This window comes from Sarcophilus harrisii, chromosome 5, assembly GCF_902635505.1.
Source record: "Sarcophilus harrisii chromosome 5, mSarHar1.11, whole genome shotgun sequence".
NCBI classification, from domain to species: Eukaryota; Metazoa; Chordata; class Mammalia; order Dasyuromorphia; family Dasyuridae; genus Sarcophilus; species Sarcophilus harrisii.
This window is the reverse complement of record NC_045430.1, coordinates 182,626,571-182,648,558: the sequence shown is the minus strand read 5'-3', so window position 1 is coordinate 182,648,558 and position 21,988 is coordinate 182,626,571. Positions and strand designations below refer to the sequence as shown.

At 37.4% G+C, this 21,988-nt stretch overlaps 1 protein-coding gene across 1 annotated transcript in view; it reads right to left on the bottom strand.

Annotated features, from left to right (window-relative positions):
• The window catches only part of EXOC4 (exocyst complex component 4), a 913,849-nt gene that overhangs the window by 7,360 nt on the left and 884,501 nt on the right, over nt 1–21,988 (bottom strand). The gene's annotated exons all lie outside the window — the stretch shown is intronic.

Sequence of the window (21,988 nt, the reverse complement as noted above, 5' to 3'; positions counted from 1 at the left end):
GAGAATAGCCATTATGAATTCTTCACTTGATTGAACCCCAACTTTTGGTACCTGCCATCATTTGGTGACACACCCCACACCATCGATCACATCATATATACACAAATATCTCTCTCTCTCCACACACACACACACACACACACACACACACAATCTGAATCTCATACCAGTTGTGGGTATTCATGGTGGAGCACAGTTAGTGGTACATGGTAATTGTGCCATGAATACTTACAATTGCAGATGGAAAAATCATAAATTGCAAGGGATACCTGTATAACTAACTCAGCCATGGTATGGGAAAGAGTAATAACTTGAAACCTACATATAGAGTCAACTCTCTATTTTCCATGCTAATGGAACAGAGCAGTGAGGCAGATAATTGAAAATCTATTTACAGAGCCTTTGCATTTATATTCAAATATGGGTGTGTCTAACCTAGTAATTCACAGAGCTTTAAACCAAGTAACAAGTCACTATGAAGACCTAACTCAGGAAGAACTATACAACTTTCTACTCCTCATCTTGTTCCGGTTCTCCTGTATAACTCCTTAATGAGTATTCCTGGATGGGAGGGGCCAACATTATATCTGCTATTCATGTGAAATATCAGCCTAAGCAGAGCTGACCCTTTCCTCCCAAACTTGCTAGTCTTTCTGTAACAACAAAGATCTGGAGATGCATAATTCAGTACTGTTGCTTTAAAGATTTTTTTTTTTTTCCTGAGTTTTGTCTGGGGGACAATAGTTAACAAAAGAATTAAACAGAGAAGGTGACAATGTTAACTGGAAGTCTGAAGGAGAGGAACCTTTGATATAACTTCCAACCCTCTTCTCTGCCTAGAGTTTCACTATCTTTGGAACATGTTTACTCAGTTGCAGATATGCTGTTCAACTGACATTCAGACTTCTTCTCTTTTTATTTTTTTTCTGTCAAGGTACCCAGCAGATATGGTAATGAACAAGAGAATGAGAAGATGAAGGGCCAGTCTGACCCACAGGCTGGATTGGTGATGTCATGACTCTGCTCAACCACCACAGGGGCTAGAACAGGCTGATGCTGCAGAGTGCCCTTGAAGTTCTCCTTACTAGGTTGTAAAGGAGGGAGGAAGGGACTGATGTGGGGAACCTGAAACTGTTTCTCTCTGACTTTGGGGGTGAGTCATGAGGTAAAGCTCTTGAGAAGCTCCATGAAGGAGAGATTCTCCTTGAACCCTGTCTCTGCAAAGACCCGCCCCCAGGGAATCAAGATAAAGTGGTTTCATTCTGTTATTTGGGTGGGTAGGACCACTCCTACTTGGTGGGAGCTGGAGATCCGGACTTCTGTCCACCTCTATTGAGCTGAAAATTGGCTCCACCACTCCCTGTAAGCTGTCCTGTTCTACTGGAAATCTAGACCTGGGGGCAGTAACCTCATTCAATTGAAACTTCAGTCTCAGATCTCTTTAAAAGAGCAACTTTGGGGCTCATTCCTTGCAGAGGGCCAAAAGCAGGACATGCCATGCCAAGGAACCTCTTTCTCCCTCCTTGGCATAGCTGCCTTCAAGGACCCTCTGCCCTCTGTGAAAAGACTCCCTGTTCTCAGTGTTAACCCCTCTTTATCTTTCTGCCAGGACTTCTCTGTTAGACACCTTTACTTCTATGTTGAGACTTTGCCGCTAAGGAAGTCTGCCTCCTAGCAGAGGCTGACTTCCCAGGGCCAAAAAGTCTCAGACTTTTTGCCAGTCTAACTTTTCAGGTTCGTAAATTCCTTCACAAAGAACTTCTGCGCCGACCAGAAGGGGTTCCCACAACTCTCCGCCCTGTGCCGAACCTCTTCAGGACCTCCGATTTATCATCCTCACTTGGAAAAGTGGTTTGATCCCTAACTAAAAACAAGGTGTCCATCTCAGGCTCATAATTAAGGATTGGGTAAGTTTGGGATCCCTCAGGTCCAGGGGCTCTCAAATTCCAGGCCCCAGAGTACAGCAGGACATTGTGCTATTGTTCAGTAATGTCAAACTCTTTGGGACTCCCATGGATATACTGTCCATAGGGTTTTCTTGGCAATGGTACACATGGTTTGCCATTTTCATCTGCAGTGGATTAAGGCAAACAAAAGACTAAATTAGCCTTGCCCAGGGTCACATGCTATGTACCCGAAGTCAGAAGCCAACTCCAGGCTTTCTGACTTCATGTCCAGTACCCTATTCACTGAGCCCTCTAGCTGCCCTACAGTAGGATATAGAGTCAAATAAGTATTGGACCAGCTAGCAGAATTTGCTACGAGCAAACTAGTGACAAAAGAAGAGAGGGACTGAGTGAAGAGAGAAGCTTCTGGGAGCCAGAGCATGAAGATGGGAAAGGCTGCAAAGCCGGCAACCCAAGGGAAGGCTGTTTGGAGGCCCAGTTACAGTCGTGGTCAGGTGTGACTAGGAGGCTTCCTCCAGCCAAAGTCAATAGATTTTGGGTTATTTTCAGCTGGTTGAATCCCAGTTAACAGTATCTAAGAAGTTAACAGAAAACTGAAATACAAAGCCCCGGTGAGCAAATCCATATTGAGAACATGATAGCTTACAGTATAATACCATGGATAGCACAGTTTAATGAGAGGGAGTCTAAGAAAAGCAGTACTAGCACAAGCAGCCTTTAATTGGTGTTAGGTTTAGGATTAAACTATAAAAACTATCCAACTGGATATCTGGAGCTGGGACTCATCTGGTCCAATTCCCTGGTTTTATAGACTGGGAAACTGGGTCCCAGAGGGACAAAAGCAATCAAACCTCCTCCTAGTATGTGCCGGGACAAAAACAACACTGGTTCTGCTCCCATGGAGTCCAATGTGGAAAGGTGTAAGGTAAAAACAAACATAAAAGGAAGAGGCTCCTTTCCCACTCCAGCAGCTGGAGTACAGAAGGCTGTATGGAATCACAAGGTGCCAATAAGATGTGAAAAGAATGGTAACAATGCCCCTAGATCCTGATCCTTTTATGTGATTCCAATACCTCTTTGGGTCAAGAAGGGAATAAACAACACAGTAGGCTCCTCAAAGAAAAAAAGGCACTTCTGGGGGCTTTCAATAACTAAACCCCAAGTTGTTGAGGGCCACTGGGAGCAGACATGGAGTGAGACAGGGCAGGGGGAGGATGGATTTTCTCTCTTCATTCCTCAAGTGTCATGATATTTAGCAGCTGAGACAGAGAAAGCTCATCCAACAGATTACAAGTTAGAGATATTGCAAGTCAGAAGCAGGAGGGGGGAAGAATGTATTTCTTTCTCCTAGTCATTCTAGTCAAAAGATAGAAAAATTCACCACCCTTCACTCCTGCCTCCACCATTGGGCATGTAACTCTGAAGGGTAGACATTGAAGCAGTAGGAAATATCCAGTAAGAAACATAGATACACTTCTGAGGGGAAGAACCAGGGAGACAGTCTTTGTAAAGAGGAAGAGGGTCAAAGAGGCAGCCCTGGCAATCAAGAGTCCAGATGTGAAGAAAAGCAGTCCTTAGCAAGCTAGCATGCAGATTTTATGAAAAGAGAAAGGGCTTTTAGACCTTGCAAGTCTTTGCATATACCTACTATAATTTTTTGTTAAACTTAAACCCATTCTTCCCTTATGTATTATGTTTATCATGGGAAAGTGTAAATCAGGTTTATGAAAAAAATGGTTTGGAGGAACTATCCTTACTATACCATTTGTATATCTTTGATTAAAACTAATTGCTGTTTTTTTTTAATTTTACTTATTTCATTCTGAACTTAAGAACTAAAACTTAAAGCATTTTTATAACATAACAGAAAAAAAAGGTGACTGCTCATGAAAAATCTGCCGTAACTTTTAAATATATGTTAAAGTTGTCATATAACTCTTTTCTCCCTTTTTTTCTCCTCTTATCCTGCTCTAGAGATGGCAACTATTAGATACAAATATACATGCATATGTATATGTATGTGTGTGTATGTGTGTATATATATATATATATATCCATTCTATACATATTTCTATTTTTCGGTATGCAGATACCATCTGCTTTCATTCCTTCTTTGAAGTTAATTTGGGTATTTATAATAGACAAAATAACCTATTCAAAATTGTTCTTAAAACAATATTACTGTTATTGTATCCAATGTTCTTTTGAGTGTGCTCATTTAACTCTTCATTATCCATATTTTTCTAATTTCATCAAGTTCATCATTTCTTATACACAGTAATATTTCATCATGATCACCATAACTTGGTCAGCCATTCCCCAATTGATGGGCATCTCTGCAATTTCCAATTCTTTGCCACCACAAAAAGAGCTATTACAAATATTTTAGAACATATAACTTCTTTTCCTTTTTTTCTAATTTTCTTAGGAAATAGACTAAACAGTGGTATTGCTGGATCAAAGAACATAGGCAGTTTAATAACTCTTTGGGCATAATTCCAGATTGTTCTCTGAAATGGTTGGACTAGTTCATATTTCCACCAACAGTGAATTCCTGTCCCAATTTTTCCATATCCTCTCCAACATATGTTACTTTCTCATTTAATCCTTTTAGCTAATATGATAAGTATAAAATGATTTCTGAAGGTTGTTTTAATTTGTATTTATCTAATCATTAATGATTTACAACATTTTTTCTTGCTGTTTTGATTTCTTCAGCAAAAACTGCTTGTTTATATCTTTGACAATTTAACAACTGGAGAAGACTCATTCTTGTAGATTTGATAAAGTTCTTCAAATATTTGAGATATAAGAGATTGTTTATAAAAATTTCCCCCCAATTTTTTTACTTTTCTTTTGAATTGGCTCTTTTTATATTGTTTGTATAAAACCTTTTAATGAATAGAAATGATTTTTTGCCTTATTTTCTATCTCTTGTTTATTCATAATTGTTTGCCTAACCATAAATCTTATATGCAACATATTCCTTGTTCTTCAAATTTCCTTGTATTCTCTTTATATCTAAGTCAGCTATCCATTTTGACCTTATTTTGGTAAATGGTGTAAGTTATTAATCCAAACCCAATTTCTGTCAGACTGATTTCTTGCTTTCTCAACAGTTTTTATTTACCAAATAATGAATTCTTATTTCCCAAACTAGTTTTTTATTCTGATTCTTTCTCTTATTGCTATTGCTAGGATTTCCAATACTGAATAACATTGGTGCTAGTCTGGCTCATTTTGATGGGAAGTACACTGGTGGTGATCTGAAAGTTACATGATTTTTTAAGCATGGGTCCACAATATTACACCCAGAATTTGAGGAGAGATTCAAGTGGTGATTATGAATGTGTCGTGGGGTGGAGGGATGAGGGGTGTGTTCCCAGAGAGAAACATTATATATGCAAATATATAAATAAAAGGAAGGTTGCTTTGGGAAGGAGGGCATTAAGAGTTGGAGGATTGGGGGACACTTCATGGAAAAAATGGCATGTCAGCTGAGTTTTGAAGGAAACCAGAGATTCCAAGAGTTAGTGATGAGAAGGGAGGAGTGCATTTAAAGAATGGAGCATAGCCAATACAAAGTCATGAAGATGGGACTTGAAGCATTAATTCTGAGGGAAGGCATGTAGGTCAGAATGGCTAGACCTTGAAATGAAGGAGGGGAATAATATGTAAGAACACTGGAAGAGTAGAAATGTATTAGCTTTGAATGCCAAACAGAGAAATTAATATTTAACTCCAGAAGTAATAGAGACCCAGTAGAGTTTATTACTTAGCAAGCTGATACGGTCAGACCTATGCTACAGGAAAATAACTTTAGCAACTGTGTGGAGGATAGAATAGATTGGATTGAGACAAGGCAGGGAGAGCAATTAAGAAGCTTTTGTAATAAAGCAGGGGAGAAGTGATGAGAGCTTGAATGGAGATGATCATTGTGTGTGTGGAGAGAGGGGCCAATGTGAGTAATATTATAGAAATAGAAATGACATGATTTCACGAGTGACTACATACATGGAATGCGAGGGAGAAGTTAATGTTGCCAAAGTTATGAACCCAGGTAACTGGAAGGAAGGTAGTATCCTTGGGAGTAATAGGACTTGGAAGAAGGATGGATTTGGGGGAAAGATAATGAGTTCTGTTTTGGATCTGATGAATTTGAAATGCCTGTGGGAAACTCAATTCCTAATGTTTAGTAGGCAGCTGGTGATATAGGACTAGAGCTCAAGGGAGAAACTAAGCCTGTACATAGAGATCTGGGAGTCATCTGTGTAGGGATGATAATTAAACTCAGGGGAGCTAATGAGGTCACCAAGCGAGATTGTACAAAGAAAAGAGAAAATGGCCCCCAAGATGGAATCTTGGGGCACACCTACAGTGTGCATGACATGAGAAATGACTTATCCAAGATCACAAGGGTGAATAATTAGCAAAGCCAGGATTCAATTCTAGGTTCTCTGACCCCCAAATCCAAGATATTTCCTACTACACAACTCAACTTGAGCTTCTTTTCAAAAATGCAGGATATGGGGTGGTCACCATTGGTTAGGAAACAATCTCCAAGTGAAATGTCAGCTCAGAAATTTTCAGACCAATAGCAAATAGCCTCTGTGAGGGATGAATTACTTTAGCAGAGAAACAGAATGTGTTTCTTATATGATTAGCTCCCCAAAGAATTCAAAGTGAATTATGAGCACAATTTCAACCAACAGAGAGCAGACAGGAATCATTATTCCCACTTCAGAAATGGAGAAACTAAGGCATAGTTCAGTGAATTTTTTTTTTCAGAATCATTGGTATAATTCAAAACTATTTTATAGTAAAACGGCTTTTGCACTTGAAACAACAGACTATGTATGCATTTCACTCAGGAGGGCACTGACAATGCATGACATGATAGGAGGAGTGACAGGAAAATCTTGGAACCAGTGCAGAAAGGAGAGAGGGATAATGCTGGTGGTGCTGTTTTAGAGAAGATACAATAGCCTTCTCTGAACTCTCAGGGAACAGAGATGGAAAGTTTCCCAGGTGGCAAAAACTGTCAGTAAGTTTTTTACTTTTGGGTTTTCCTGATCTTCTGCTGTTGTTCTGCCCCTCATATTTCTTATGTGGCACAAAGACCAACAGACAAGCCTTCACCCACAACTCCCACAGGTTTATCGACCCTTTTCTTTACTATTGCTTTATTTAATTCTTACACCTAACAAAATAGATAAGTTTCCTTATCGAGGAAATGGAATAATTTTTATCCTGAGTGTCAGAGAGCCTAATGCACCCACTCGAGAGTAAATAAATGATAAAGCTCAGACTAGAATCCAGGTCACCTATCAACAAATCTAGTGTTCCATCCCACTGCATCATGGGGTACCTTTGAATTACTTTCTACGAAGGAGGGTTTTGTGAGATCTTAAATACCTGGATTGCAGCTAGAACCTTGGTTTTCCATCTCATTGGAGAATATAATTACCTAATGCCACCTTTAAAAATCAGTGACATTCCTCTATCCTTAGCTTCAGTCATGGAGAGGAGGAGAAGCTTTCCTTTGATTCCCTCAGCCAAAAACTTTGCTCCCCACCTTTAGAACTATTTCTAAATTATAAATCTTTGAGGTTGAAGCATTCACTTCATCAGCATAAGGATTCACATGTCACTCTTTGGTGCATCAGATTATTATTATTATTTTAATTACAGTTTTCTATGACAGAGCTGGAAGAAGATCTACATTTTTAATTCAGTACAATTAAAACTGTGTCTCTTTGGTCTGGCACTGCCTTTGGCCAAACCTTATTTGCATGAATAATTATTCACTCCATTAAGGAGTCTGCGCAACTACTTCTCCCGTTTTGAAGGTATTAATAAATATTGATCAGGCAAAGTTCTGTTTGCACTTGCCAAAGTAATTCTGATGGATTCATCTTCTGATGTTATCAAATAATGAAATATGAAAGAGTGAATAGAATTACCCTCTTGTTCTGTGATTTTTTATTTAGGTTCTTCATTTTAATTTCATAATGTACTTTTATAATTGTGTTTGTCTCAAAGCCCTGTAAATGTTCTTTTGGTTACCAAGAGGTAAGCCCAGGTTAAGGAGAGCTATTTTGTGTTGCATACCACTTAGGAAAATCTTTTTTTTTTTTTTTAATATTTCTATTTTTAAAGGACTCTATCCAAAATTAGATGAGACAATATATAGTGTTTTATAATACACAGTGGCTCTCAAAGAGGTTTGTTAATTTACCAGTTGGCATAATGTGTATATAATTCTGATTTTACAGATTAGGAATCTGAGGAAAAATTGCTATGGCTTGCTGGATAAACTTGGCCTAGTGCTCTGCATACTGTGGGTGAATCATGTCCTTTACCCCAATGCTTTCTTGGCTGAAGTGTGGGGCTCTATTATATGATTTCTGACTTCAAGTAGACAAGAAAGTGGGGTGAATTCCTGAGGGATCTCAAGTATTGTTATAAAGTTAAATCCTATTTCTTTATTACTTTCTCTTAGGAGAAGTCCATGTAATACTAAATATTATACATAAAAAGAAGGGCATCACTCCTGCCTTCAATGTGCCCTTTTCAAAAAGACAATCAATGCAATGTGGATATAGAGCAAAGAGACCTGGAATATTTGCTCTGGTGCTTTATCTCAGTCTCTCTTCTTGTTATAAAAGAAAGTTTTCTGACTAGAGGAAAGATACTTAAGTAGGGGGACATACTTGGAAATCAATGTTATATAGGAACAAAAGGTATCAGTGAAATGAAAGTAAACAACCCAGTGATTCATGAGCAAAGTATTCAAGGGCAGATTGGATTCTCCACATAGCCTCATGAGCACACAGTGGCTCAGGAATCAGACTAAGTTCTTCCAGGGTGATGGTCTGATTCTCTCATGGGTCACTTAGCTTTGCACATAAAATCTTCCCAGACAGCACCCTGACCCCAGCCATCATCTCAAAAATATGCTGTGGGGCAAGATGGCAGAGAGAGCTAGCTGAATCAGGGGTATTACAGGGCACATCAGACCAATCAACATGACTTGAGATAACTCTTAAGCTTAAGGCCTAATGATGCCTACTGAAGTGCAAAGGTCAACAATTCCATGATTGACTTGCAGTAACTCATTCAGTCTTTCCAGTGCTGCCTATCAAAGGGAGGTTCAATTCAATTCAATTCAACAAACATTTAAGTGACTACTGTGTGCCAGGTACTTGCCAAGGTTAGAGCTGTTAGCCCCAGTTCATCACAAAGGAAGGGTGCTTGAAGAACTGGACTTGATAGAAAGAACACTGGATTTGGAATCAGTAGATCTGCATTCAACGCTTATCTCTGACCTTCTCTAGCTAGATATGAAAGAAGATAGTTGCTTCAACTTTCTGAGTCTGTTTCCTCATCTATAGAATGGAAATAATAATTCTTGTACTCTCGGCTCCACAAAGTTACTGTGAGGAAAATGTTTGTTTGCACATTGAAATATCATATGAAGGAATATGCCAGAATCTCCCTGTTATTGAAATTAATGGTTACTTATGATTAGAGGACCTTGCAGAGAAATGTGCAAGAGGCAATAAATTCATGTTTCTTTTGTAGGGAAAATGAAGGAAAGAAAACTATATTAATTAGGAATTCTTGGAGAACTTGCAAAAATAATTGCTGACAGTCAGTGGATGATATGGAGACTGTAAGCACATACAAATCAGTGGTACTGATGACAAGTATTCAAGGGTGTTTAGAAACGGCAAACTGGGGGTTTATGAAATCTTCAGTTATTCATCAAAGAGCAAAAACTTGAGGTAAGCCAAAGCAGTGAAATGTGCCACCTGAGATTCAAGGGCAGATGAGTCAGACGTGATGTCAGTTAGAAAAATAATGGAATAAATAGGAGGAAGAAGCTAATGGAAACACGTATAATATCCAGCAGGGTTTAATTAAGAATCCAAATATGCTGACAAATCTGATGGATAGCTTTGGATATGAGCTTTGAGATGAAGAAGCTGTTGTGGCTGCTCTATATTTGGATATCCCGAAGCATCTGAAGAAATGTTTCTAAAAAATGTAACTAGCAAAATGAATTCCTTCTGAATGACTACACTGATAGTAAGAGGGGAGGCTTGAGAGAAACAAAAGTGATAAAGGCAAAGGGAATAGACTTGGAGACAAAAATATCCAGTTAGCACCAAGCAAGCTGTCTTGCTTAAATTCCTTAATTGATGGTAAAAACCGGATGCAGAATGAAGATGACACAATTAAAAGAACAATATAGACAATGATTTAAAAAAAAAAACTGTAAAACAACACTAAAAGACAGGTGGCACAATGGATAGAGCACCAGCTCTGAAGTCAGGAGGACCGGAGTTCAAATCTGGCCTCAGACACCTAATACTTCCTAGTTGTATGACTCTGGGCATGATACTTAACCCCAATTGTCTCAGCAAAAAAAAAAAAAAAAAAAAGACATTGGAGTTCAGCTGAATGCAATGATTAATCTTGATTTCAGAGGGCTGACACAAACACATTTTCATCTTTTCAAGAGAGATGGTGAACTATGGATTCTGAATGCTACTGATAGGGTTAGACAAGGCTGATGTATTGGCTTGAGTTGAATCCCTTGAGAATGGTAGTTGGTTTGTTTTTGTCTTTGCATTACTAATACCTAGTATGGTGCCTGACATATAATAGACACTTAATAAATGTGTAATCTGTTGATTCATTGATTTATTTTGAAGAATGCTTCTTTTGGGGCATTATTATTGGGAAATGATGATTTTTTAAACAATACCTCACAAACTCATGAATAAAATATTTTTAAAAACTTGAATAGTATTTATTACAAAATTGTGAGATACTAAAATAATAGCTTCTTCTTAAAAGATTTTTGATTTCATATGTGTGGGAATTCTCTCCCTCGGTGCAAAAATCAAGCCCTCCATTCCTTATTTGATGATTCCCAAATCTTCATCACCTGGCAGTAACCAAGCCTGCAAATTCGCGCTGATCCAAAAGCTACAGAAATCTTTTACTGGTCATGATTCCTTTTGGGTATGATAGGGCCTGATAGAACCGTGGTTGATGAGCTTAAACTTCAAGAACCAACAGGTAGCTCTGCCTCAAAATGACACACAGAAGGAGGGCTTCTGGGGAAGGCATATAAAAGTAAAGAGAGATTCTAGTAACACAGATCTTGAACTGGCAAGTACTTCAGAAAGTCACCTATTTTATATAGAACAACCCCCTTTTTTAACAGATGAGATGAACCCAAGGTTCAAAGATGATAAGACTTGTCCAAAGTCACACAGGTAGTATCCAAAAGATCAAAAGAAATGTAGAGCCTTTGGGAATTAAGAATTAAGAATTATGGATAATGATGATGATGATACTAACTTTTAAAAAAATTTCTTTTAATGAAAGCTTTTTATTTTCAAAATATATGCAGAGATAATTTTCAACATTCACCCTTGCAAAACCTTGTGTTCCAATTTTTTTCCCTCCTTTCCCCCACTCTCTCCCCTAAATGACAAGTAATCCAATATATATTAAACGGGCAATTCTTCTAAACATATTTCCACAATTATCATGCTGCACAAGAAAAATCAGAACAAAAAGAAAAAAATGATAAAGGGAGCAAAATGCAAGCAAACAACAACAAAAAGAGTGAAAGTACTATATGCTGTGATCCACACTCAGTCCCCACAGTCATTTCTCTGTATGCAGATGGCAATCTCCATCACAAGATCATTAGAATTGGCCTCAATCACCTTGCTGTTGAAAAGAACCACATCCGTCACAGTTAATCATCGTTTAATCTTGCTATTGCTGTGTACAATGTTCTCCTGGTTCTGTTCATTTCATTTAGCATCAGTTCATATAAGGATGACTAACTTTTATATAGCATTTTGTGTATTATCTCATTTGTAAAGAAATAAACGCGTTTCAAGGACAGCTACTTGGCATAGTAGATTGAGCAGTGGGACCAAGTTCAAATTTAACTTCAGACACTTCCTGATTGTGTGATCCTGGGCAAGGCACTTAATTTGCCTCCTTGTCCTCATTGTCAAGTTGGAAAAGGAAATGGCAAACCACTCCAATATCTTTGCCAAGAAAAACAAAGAGTTTCTGAGGTACCACTGCACACCTTTCAGATTGGCTAAGATGTCAGGAAAAGATAATGACTGGTGTTTTAGGGGATGTGAGAAAACTGGGACACTGATACACTGTTGGTAGAAATGTGAATGCATCCAACCATTCTGGAGAGCAATTTGGAACTATGCTCAAAAAGCTTTCAAACTGTGCATACCCTTTGACCCAGCAGTGTTACTACTGGGCTTATACCCCAAAGAGATCTTAAAGGAGGGAAAGGGACCTGAATGTGCCAAAATGTTTGTGGCAGCCCTGTTTGTCGTGGTTAGAAACTGGAAAATGGATGGATGCCCATCAATTGGAGAATGGTTGGGTAAATTGTGATATATGAATGTTATGGAATATTATTGTTCTGTAAGAAATGACCAGCAGGATGAATACAGAGAGGCTTGGAGAGACTTACACGAACTGATGCTGAGTGAAATGAGCAGGACCAGGAGATCATTATATACCTCAACAACAATACTGTGTGAGAATGTATTCTGATGGAAATGGATTTCTTCAACCAAGAGAAGCTACACCCTGAGAAGGAACACTGGGAAATGAGTGTGAACTGTTTGCATTTTTGTTTTTCTTCCCAGGTGATTTTTACCTTCTGAATCCAATTCTTCCTGTGCAACAAGAGAACTGTTCGGTTCTGTACACATATATTATATCTAGGATAAACTGTGACATATTTAACATGTATAGGACTGCTTGCCATCTGGGGGAGGGGGTGGAGGGAGGAAAGGGAAAAATCGGAACAGAAGTGAGTGCAAGGGATAATGTTGTAAAAAGTTACCCAGGCATATGTTCTGTCAATAAAAAGTTATAATAAAAAAAAGAAAAAAATATTGTTGTCAAATAAGTCAGCAACTAAATGAGAGGCTAAAAGACAATTAAAGATGGCCCTAGCATGTCCATTCTCTCTGGGTCATTAAGAACTCCCAAATCTCAGCTCAAGGTCATTGTTACTTCTTGGTCAAAAATAAGATATCATAAACACATGCACAACTCTATACTTCATTTCCTCTATCTCTAGTCATACTGCTCCCAAATCCAACATGTCTGTGGGGCTAATAGGGTTGGAAACAGAAGAATTAAAATCAGAGGTTCAGAGAATCATTGGATTCATGTTGGAAGGGATGTAGAAATTATTTAATCTGACTCCTTCATTTTCTAGATGAAGTAACAAGACCATGAGAGGTTAAGCGAGTATCTTTAAATATATTAGAAAACCTACAAACTGGTCAGTAAGAAAGGAAGAAAGGAATTCTCTTTCAGAACACTATGACTGACAGACTAATGAAGAGTAGGTTGGGGGGCGTCCTTTAGGTAAAAGTATAGAGAATATAGTTTTTATATTTTAAGGATGCCAGTTATGTTTTGGGAAATAGGGAAGTAGGAAAAATATGAGATGATGGGAACAAAACCAAAGGAAAATTCTGCTAGCACATCAGCTACCTCAGGATAAAGGCAAGGACTACATTTTCATCCTAAGTAATCCTCTTTGGCAATTTTCTATTGATGGAGCCTGGGCTGTGACTTTGGGCTAGAGATTCAGATGATGATAGCGGAATAAATCAACTATTACAAGGGTGGCTGTGAAAAATGTTTAAATGGTCCTTTCCAAATAAGAAGAGGAAAAAAAAAAATAACCTGATGTTGAAACTGCTCAGCAATACTGCTCTCCTAAGCATGCATTTTAAGAAAAGAGACTTTGGGGAAAAGAATTATCTCTCTTGAATTCTTTTTGAGGAGGGAAAAAGGGTGTCTAGTTCAGAAAAAAAAATTCCCTGAAAGGGCAATGCTAAAAGAAGGAGGCCTCTGAGTGCTCTATTTAAATGCTAATACCAGCCTAAAGTCTGGGACCACACAAAAACTAAAGGTTTCCAAAGGCAGTAAAGTGAATTCAAAATTAAACCCTAATTTCTTTAAGAAAAAAGATTTTTATCTTTGAAGGTAAAGACTGCAGTTTTCTGCATTGCATTTCCTAAGTAGAATATCATTCTGATTAGAGGGGAACCATCACACTGAGCTGGTGACAATACAGGCCAGTTAATTATACAGGCTCACTGGTAGAGTTAGCTCTGGGTGCCCTCTTAGTCATAAATGTGAATTTTCTTTCAATATCATTTCTCTTCGGAAAGCAACATTTACTACAAATTGTACTTGATTAAGTGTTGTCCTCTCCACAGCTCCCACCTCTTGTCTCCACTGAATTGGCTTTTATAATAATCTGAATAAAGACCGGGACTCAGGAGGTGCAAAGTAGTAGTGCCATTCTTGCTGCCAGCCAGAGCTTAAGACAACAGGAGGGAAAACACATAGAGAGAGACCTTGTAGGCCCTTTTGTCCATCTCTTGTCATGCAGCAAGAACAGAGTTTGTATCTAGAGCAGATTGGTGAGTGTTTCTTCTCTACTTTCTTGGAAAAAATAAGCAAGTAGCAACTCTTAATATTTATCCCTGACCTTCAGAGTTTAGTTATAATGTTAAGATTAACCAGAATTAACTAGTAAAATGATTAAAACATCAAATGCTTATTTAGAATTAGGGAACCTATGCATAAATGCCAATTATGTCACTAGCTGTCTGCTCTGAACCCTAAGCCTCTATGGGCCTCAGTTTCCTCATCTGTTAAATAAAGAGGTTGGCCAAGATATCATGTAAGGTCCTTTGCAGTTATAAAACTATTATCTTATAATCTCCCCTTAAACATAATCATAGATCATTAGAGTTCAAAGGGAGTTTAATAGCATAATGGAATGAATCACAGACTAGGGGATGAAAGATAATGGGATCGAAGGATTTGAGGCCTATGGTCCCATTGGGAAGTAACTGAGTCATGGTTTGACCCTAGATTTCCTAATTCAAAATCCAGTGTTCTTTCTATATCATTGAATGATTTGTGCTTTCGTGCTGGCTTTATCATTATCCATTATAAAGCCTCAACTTCCATTTGTAAAATAGGAATAATAATATTAGTATCAGCACCTAAGTTTGCTGCAAGTTGCCAAAGCTTGCTATTTCTACCCTTACAGTGTTTCTCACATCTGATTTTTCTCTCTACTTGGCTATCACCTTAGTTCAGGCTCTCATCATTTCTTACTTAGATTATGGCCACAGCCTCAAGTCTCTCTCATCACTCCAGTCCATCCTTCAAGCTGCTACCAAAGTCCTCTTATTTAACTCTAGGTCTGACCAGATCACTTCTCTACTTGATAAACTCCAATGGCTTCCTATTACCTCTAGAATCAAATATAAATTCTTCTGTTTAGCCCTATGCAGTTAGGCTCCGACTTATGTTTCCATTTCCAGCCTCATTGGACATTACTTCCCCTCCCACACTCTGAGATCCTGCCACATAGGCCATGGAAAGGCTAATATTATTTGCCATATAATCTGCCATAGTAGTTTGATGGCATTTTCTCTACCCATGTAGATTGTATACCTTTCATATTTTAATCTTACATTTTTCTGGCTTAGCACAGTGATTGATTAATATATAATAGGTGCCTTAAAAAGCTCTATTTAATAGCAGTTAATAGCCTGGGAAAGCAGTGAAATTGGGGGTGAGATAAAAATACAATCTCAATTAAACTCTTATTTTAATCCCATGGAAAGACTAATTTTATTTGCCACATTATCCGCAATAGAAGATTGATGGTATTTACTTTACTTGTAGACCACACACCTGCCATATTTTTATCCTATGTTATCCTTGCTTAGCACAGTGATTGGCACACACTAGGTGCTTTACAGTCTCCTTGACTAGTTGCAGTTGTGGAAGAGCTGTTGAAATAGTTGTATCGCTGAACTGGAAGCAGATGTTAGAACTAGAGAAGAGGGTTAAAGATTTGATTTGTATGTTAGTATATTATAAGCCAAAGTGAGTAATGAGGATAACTGTCATTATTCTAAATGACTGATGGTGTATTATACTTAATTCTAATAACTATCTGATCTTTTATAAAGTTTTATGGCCATGAAACATATTCACATAGCTATGAAGTATTCCCATAATAGTATATAAAGTATCCCATATGAAGTACTCCAATAATAGGTAAGGGCCCAGTCCTTAGCGAATGTATAATGTTCCTGCCTGGTTATTATCTATGTGGAAACTTGGAGAACCTACTTCTGGACATGAAAAATAAAGGGATCCTGCCCCCCGTTTAGAACATACCAAGGTTTCCTGTCAGGTTGTGCGGTAACAACAACTTTTTCATTGGTTTCAGAGCCCTGAGTGTGGATACAAGGCGTCCAGTTCTTCCTGGGAGTCTTCAAAGTGAGGAGGATTTCTGGGTGCCATCAGAGGGGCCTGCCCTATGTCCACATGTCTGAGAACATGAGCACCTCTTTCTTTTTTCTTTTTTGTATTTATTCTTTCCTGATCTCTGGTGAATGACTATCTAAGAAGGCAGTACCCAAATGAACAATAAGACTGGAAGAGCATCCATGTCATCTCAGGTCTCACAGACACTGGGAGTCCCCAAGTTGGGGAGCAGCAGTTGCTGAGCCTACTGAGGAACCAGCCATCACCCCAAGATGTGGCCCTGCCTGAGCCAGTCAACTAGTGAAGGAAGCTGATGCTCAGAAGGTGGAGCAAGGGAGCAGCTCCTTCATCAGAAATGGCACATGGAGAAGTGGACTTAGTAGTAAGTTTTTGAAGGTAGAAAAGGCTCCCCATGCTCAAGAAGTACCTCCCCAAGTGAGAATGGGGGACAGTTTAGAATCTACCACTTTAAATCTAAGCTGATTTTCTTCAGGACAGAGTGTGCCTTCCAATTTGGGCTGAGGGGATGATGTGATATTTCTATCCCTGTTCTATTTTATTAATACATATCTTTTTATAAAATCTAAATGATATTAACTGCTTAACTGATATTGGGAGCATACCAGATGGGTATCAGATCACTATCCCCACTCCTGAGGGTTGCCCCTAGAACCTTGAGAAGCAGTAGATATTTGGGGACTCAATCTGCCTGGATGAGTGGGGTGTTAACAATGATTCCAGAGAGGTACAATATTTATATGCTCTTTCATCTGATCCATCCCCAGAAGAAGACTGCATAGTAAGTAGTATGACTTTATATGCATTTTACAGAAGAGGAAGTTGAGCCTCAGTAAGGTTGAATAGCTTGTTAAAGGTCACACAGGTAGTAAGTGGAGAAGCTGAAATTGGAACCCCAAACTTCTAATTTTATGGCTCAGTGTTTTTTCCCTCCCACTGAGCTGCCATGAGATCACAAATGCCAATGGGTTCAAAGAAAAAGATGATCAGTGATCCAATAGAATCTGGCTAGAGTATTATGTAATTCTGAGTCTCTGAATATTAATGAAATTTTTTCCTGATAGGATAAGGAAACTGTAACCATGAAGATAAAAGAAAGGATGGTACAAAAGTTTACACAGAGAGATATATGAGTTGGGGCTCAGAGTTAATTGAACTAGGTTCTGATTCACAAGTGGTTCCTTTAATGTTAGTTCATCCTGGGTAATAATTTCGGACCAGTCTTAGTGTTACCACAAGATTTATACAAAATTGCCTTAAAGTATAAGGATAAATATTTTGGAGCACTAAGTGAAAGTCATTGAATGTGACAAAGTATATTCAAGAGGCAGGAGTGTGGGACTAGTAAACAGGAAGATATAGATTCAAATCCTGCTTCTGGCACTTAGTAGTTATAAGATTACTTTGCTCTCAGAGCCTTAAACTTATCCATTTATTTTGAGATAGGTTGTGACCTGAATAGGTGGAGGGAATTCTCACTCTGACAAATCAGAATTCTTACCATATTGCATTGATGTGAGTTCATACGTTACACACATGTTGTATGAACTATCTATTTGGAAATTCCAAGTAGACATTCTGGATGTCTCCTTTGGCTCAGGATTTATTTTTATTGAGAATGTGTTTTACTGCAAAATATTTCTAATGTTTTCAAGTTGAAAATGTTAGTCTGAGCATGTTGGTTAAACAAATATTGGTTTCTGGTCCAATGTTTTAGTAACTCAGGCTGGGTGAGTCCAATTGGTGCAGATATTTACAAAATCACTCGGGCAGTATGAACTAGAAATGTATTTCAGAAATAGTTATGTGGAATGAATACTACCACACACGCTTGAGTGCACTTGTATAGACGTAATGGATATAATATTCCATATATGATGCCACGGTTTCCCCACTAGTGATCCCTTACACTAGCCCATAAGATTCACTCTGTATAGAGATTATTTCTTATCTGTATTTATATTAAAACGTACCATTTGATTTTTTCCCCTCCACTATGCACAGCCATTGAGTTTATACTTTTAAAAATGTGCTTTTGGGAAGGGAATGAGCACACACCTGGTAAGTAGTATTATTACCTTATTTCAATGTACATTCAATTGACAATAATAGCAGCCCATTGTAATAAAGAGCTATATTGTGCTTTGTAATGAAGATACAAAGCACTTATAGAAATCACATTCTTTTAAACTAATCTTCTTTGTATCCTGTAGTGGAAATGCCCACATAGGAGAATTTAAAAGGGCTCTCTACAAATCAATTTACTTAAGCTACAAAAGCTGGAGTATAAGAAACACCACCAGTTGCTCAGGTACTACCAATGAGTTCAGCTCCTCCCTCTCTCTTTTCCTTATCTTTTTGAAGATACTAACTAAAGTGTTTTCTAGTTTTCAATGCCTTCCTCTCCCAGAGGTACTAAGGAATTACCTTCCTGCCCATCTTTAACCACAAATCACAAGACCCCAGCTAGGCATGTGCACACATATGCGAGTCCTCAAAACAGAAGACAGAAGGCTCGGTGGGGAAAGAAGAAAATGAGCATTTAAAACCCTTTAAATAAAGATCATAGCTGTTCTTGGACCACACAAAGATCTAGAGTAATTAAAAGGCTCTTCAAAGAATGGAATAAGTCCATTAAATCCTGTTAAATAATTTTTAAGAAACACTGTTTGAAACGCTTCTTGCTGTTTCACTCTCTCACAATGAACTGAAGGATAGAATATCTCATTTTCCAAATGGAACTTTATGGAGTTTTCAATAAGCCCCCTCAGCACTTATCTAAATCTTTAATTAGTTCTATAATATACTGATGATATCAAGCCTAATTAAATTTATACAGATAAGGCGCAATGAAATTCTAGCCAAGTGAGCTGGAAAGCATATATTAAATAGTAAATTTAATGGTTTCAGCTGATAAGTACAATTTTATATAAAAAAATTAAATTCAATTTACATGTTGTATTCAAATTGATTTTGAGTGTGCAAATGATTGGAAAAATCTTTTACATATATCAGTAAAACTGCTCATCTGAACTGTTTAAATATCAGTTATTAATGTCCACATTGGCAAATAAGCCACATAGATTTGCATTTTTACTGCATATAGTAAAAAAAAAAATTATCTAAACCATATGTCAGTTTTATAAAGAATATTAAGTGATTTTCTTTTGGGTTCATGCATAAATTAGGGAGGAGTAGAAATGAACATAGGGTCTAAAGAAGAGGGAGTCAGCAATTCAATAGAAAGCAAGGCAAAAATTGTATTTTTTTTTTTTTTTTTTTTTTTTGCTGACTGAAGCAGTTCTAGGTACCCTTTGGGAACAGCAATTACCATAGCAAAATTTCCCTTATTTAGAATCAACTGGTATGGAACCATACACAAAAGCCTGTTGCTATAATCGGAAAGACATGGAAACATTCAAATGTACTGGTACTTAATAGAGAGAGAAATGAATATTGCTCTTTATCAGAGAGTAAAGGCATGACTCAATGAAGGTTTGACAAGTCAATGTAGGGACAGGTGTGCTAAATATTCACTTGGGATTGGAACTTTACTCTTCAAAGAAGTAAACATGCCTACAAAATAACATATGCTAAAAGACTGTGTTGTACAACACTGTCCATGAGTAAAATGCCTTCTGTGATTCTTCTAAGCTCAGCTAAAAAGATCAGAATAGATTGTTTACATCTTTCTTTTTCCTAACATGAGTCAAGAAGCTACATGCATCTTTAATTTGAGCTTAGAATAAAATGTATGTGTATGTATGTATACTTCAAGAATTTAGGGAACATATAGGTATGATGTGAATATTCTTTCTATCAATGCAGATGACAACTAATCCATGTCACACTTCCACCAGGTATTCACCCAATGGTCTAGGGGCCTTCATTTGGGACTTACATAGGTGACTAACAGGATAAAATAAAATGTCCCTATACATTACTAAATTTCTACGTCTACCTCCTTTTCTATTCATATATTTCTCTGATGGTATTTTTTTCACATAATAGTATTTTATTTTTTCCCACTTACATATAAAGATAATTTTCAATTTATACTTTTGTAAGATGTTGAATTCCAAAATTTTTTTTCTTCCTTCCTTTCCTTCTTCCTTCTCAAGACAATAAGCAATCTGATATAGGTGTTTAATACACACACACACACACACACACACACACACACACAATCATTTAAAACATTTCCATATTAGTCTTGTTATGAAATAAAAATCAAAACAAAAGGGAAAAACCACAAGAAATAAATAAAAAGATGAAAATAATATGCTGTGATCACATTCAATCTCTACAGTTCTTTCTCTGGATGAGGAGGAAGTTTCCATCCCAAGTCCACTGGAATTATCTTGGATCACTGTATTACTGAGAAGAGTCAAGTCTATCACAGATTGATCATCGCATAATCTTGCTGTTACTGTGTATAACATACTTTTGGTTCTATTCATTTTAGTCAGCATCAGTTCAAGTAAGTCTTTCTAGGCTTTTTTGAAATTAGCCTGCTCATTTGATGGTATTTTTATGTTTACTCCTTGTTTGTAAATTGAAAATAGTAATATGTTGCAGCTTCTTCATTCCTATTACACATTTATAAACTGCCTTCAATTGTGGTTCTTTGGAAATGAGTCATACATGATTGTTAGCTGAGTGGAATAATGGATCAAGAGTTAGAATTGAAATCAGTAATATGAGTTTCAATGCTTCATATGCTTACTAGTTATATGTCCCTAGAAAATCACTTAAAGTTCCTCAGCCTCAGTTTCATTATCTACAAAATGGGGATAATAATGGCATCTCATATGATTGTTGTGAGGATCAAATGAGATAAAATAGGTTGTGTAAAATATTATATAAGCACTAATTATTATTTTAACAAATACAGCAATGGAAGAATATTAAAGATGGAGATTTTCTTTAAGAAGAAGCATGGGATTGAAAAGAATTGTTCAATTGTGTTGTACTCTTTGGACTCCATTTGGAGTTTTCTTGGCAAAGATATTGGAGTGGTTTGGCCATTTCCTTCTCCAGCTTATTTTACAGAAGAAGAAACTGAAGCAGACAGGGTGAAGTGACTTGCCCAGGATCACAAAGCTAGTAATTGTCTGAGGACACATTTGAACTCAGAAACGTAGAATTCCTGACTCTAGGTCTGGCACTCTATCCACTATGCAACCCAGCTGCTCTTTGAAAATTATATAACTTCTCAAATGCAATGTAAGTTACTCTCTACCACCTATTTAATTTGGGGCTCAGTTTACTATTTATTTGTGGAGTCTGTCTAAGATCTAGGTATTGATTGACCATTTCAAAGGGTTATCCATCATAGTATGTATAAATAGCCATAGGGGGAAAAAAAAAAGATGTTTTAAGTCACTAATAATTAAAACAACTCTAAGGAATTACCACACAATCATCAGTTTGGAAAAATTGATAAAAAAGGGGCAAGTGACAAATGCTATGGGAAAACAGGTACTGATGTACAGTTGGTGGAGCTGTGAATTGGTATAGCTCTTTTGGAAAGCAATTTGGAACTATGCCCTGAAAGTTATTAAATTATGAATATCCTGTAATCCAGTGATAGTTTTACTAGGCGTATAGTGCAAAGAGGTTAAAAAGAGAAAAAGGACCCTTCTATATAAAAATATTTACAATTGCATAGCATA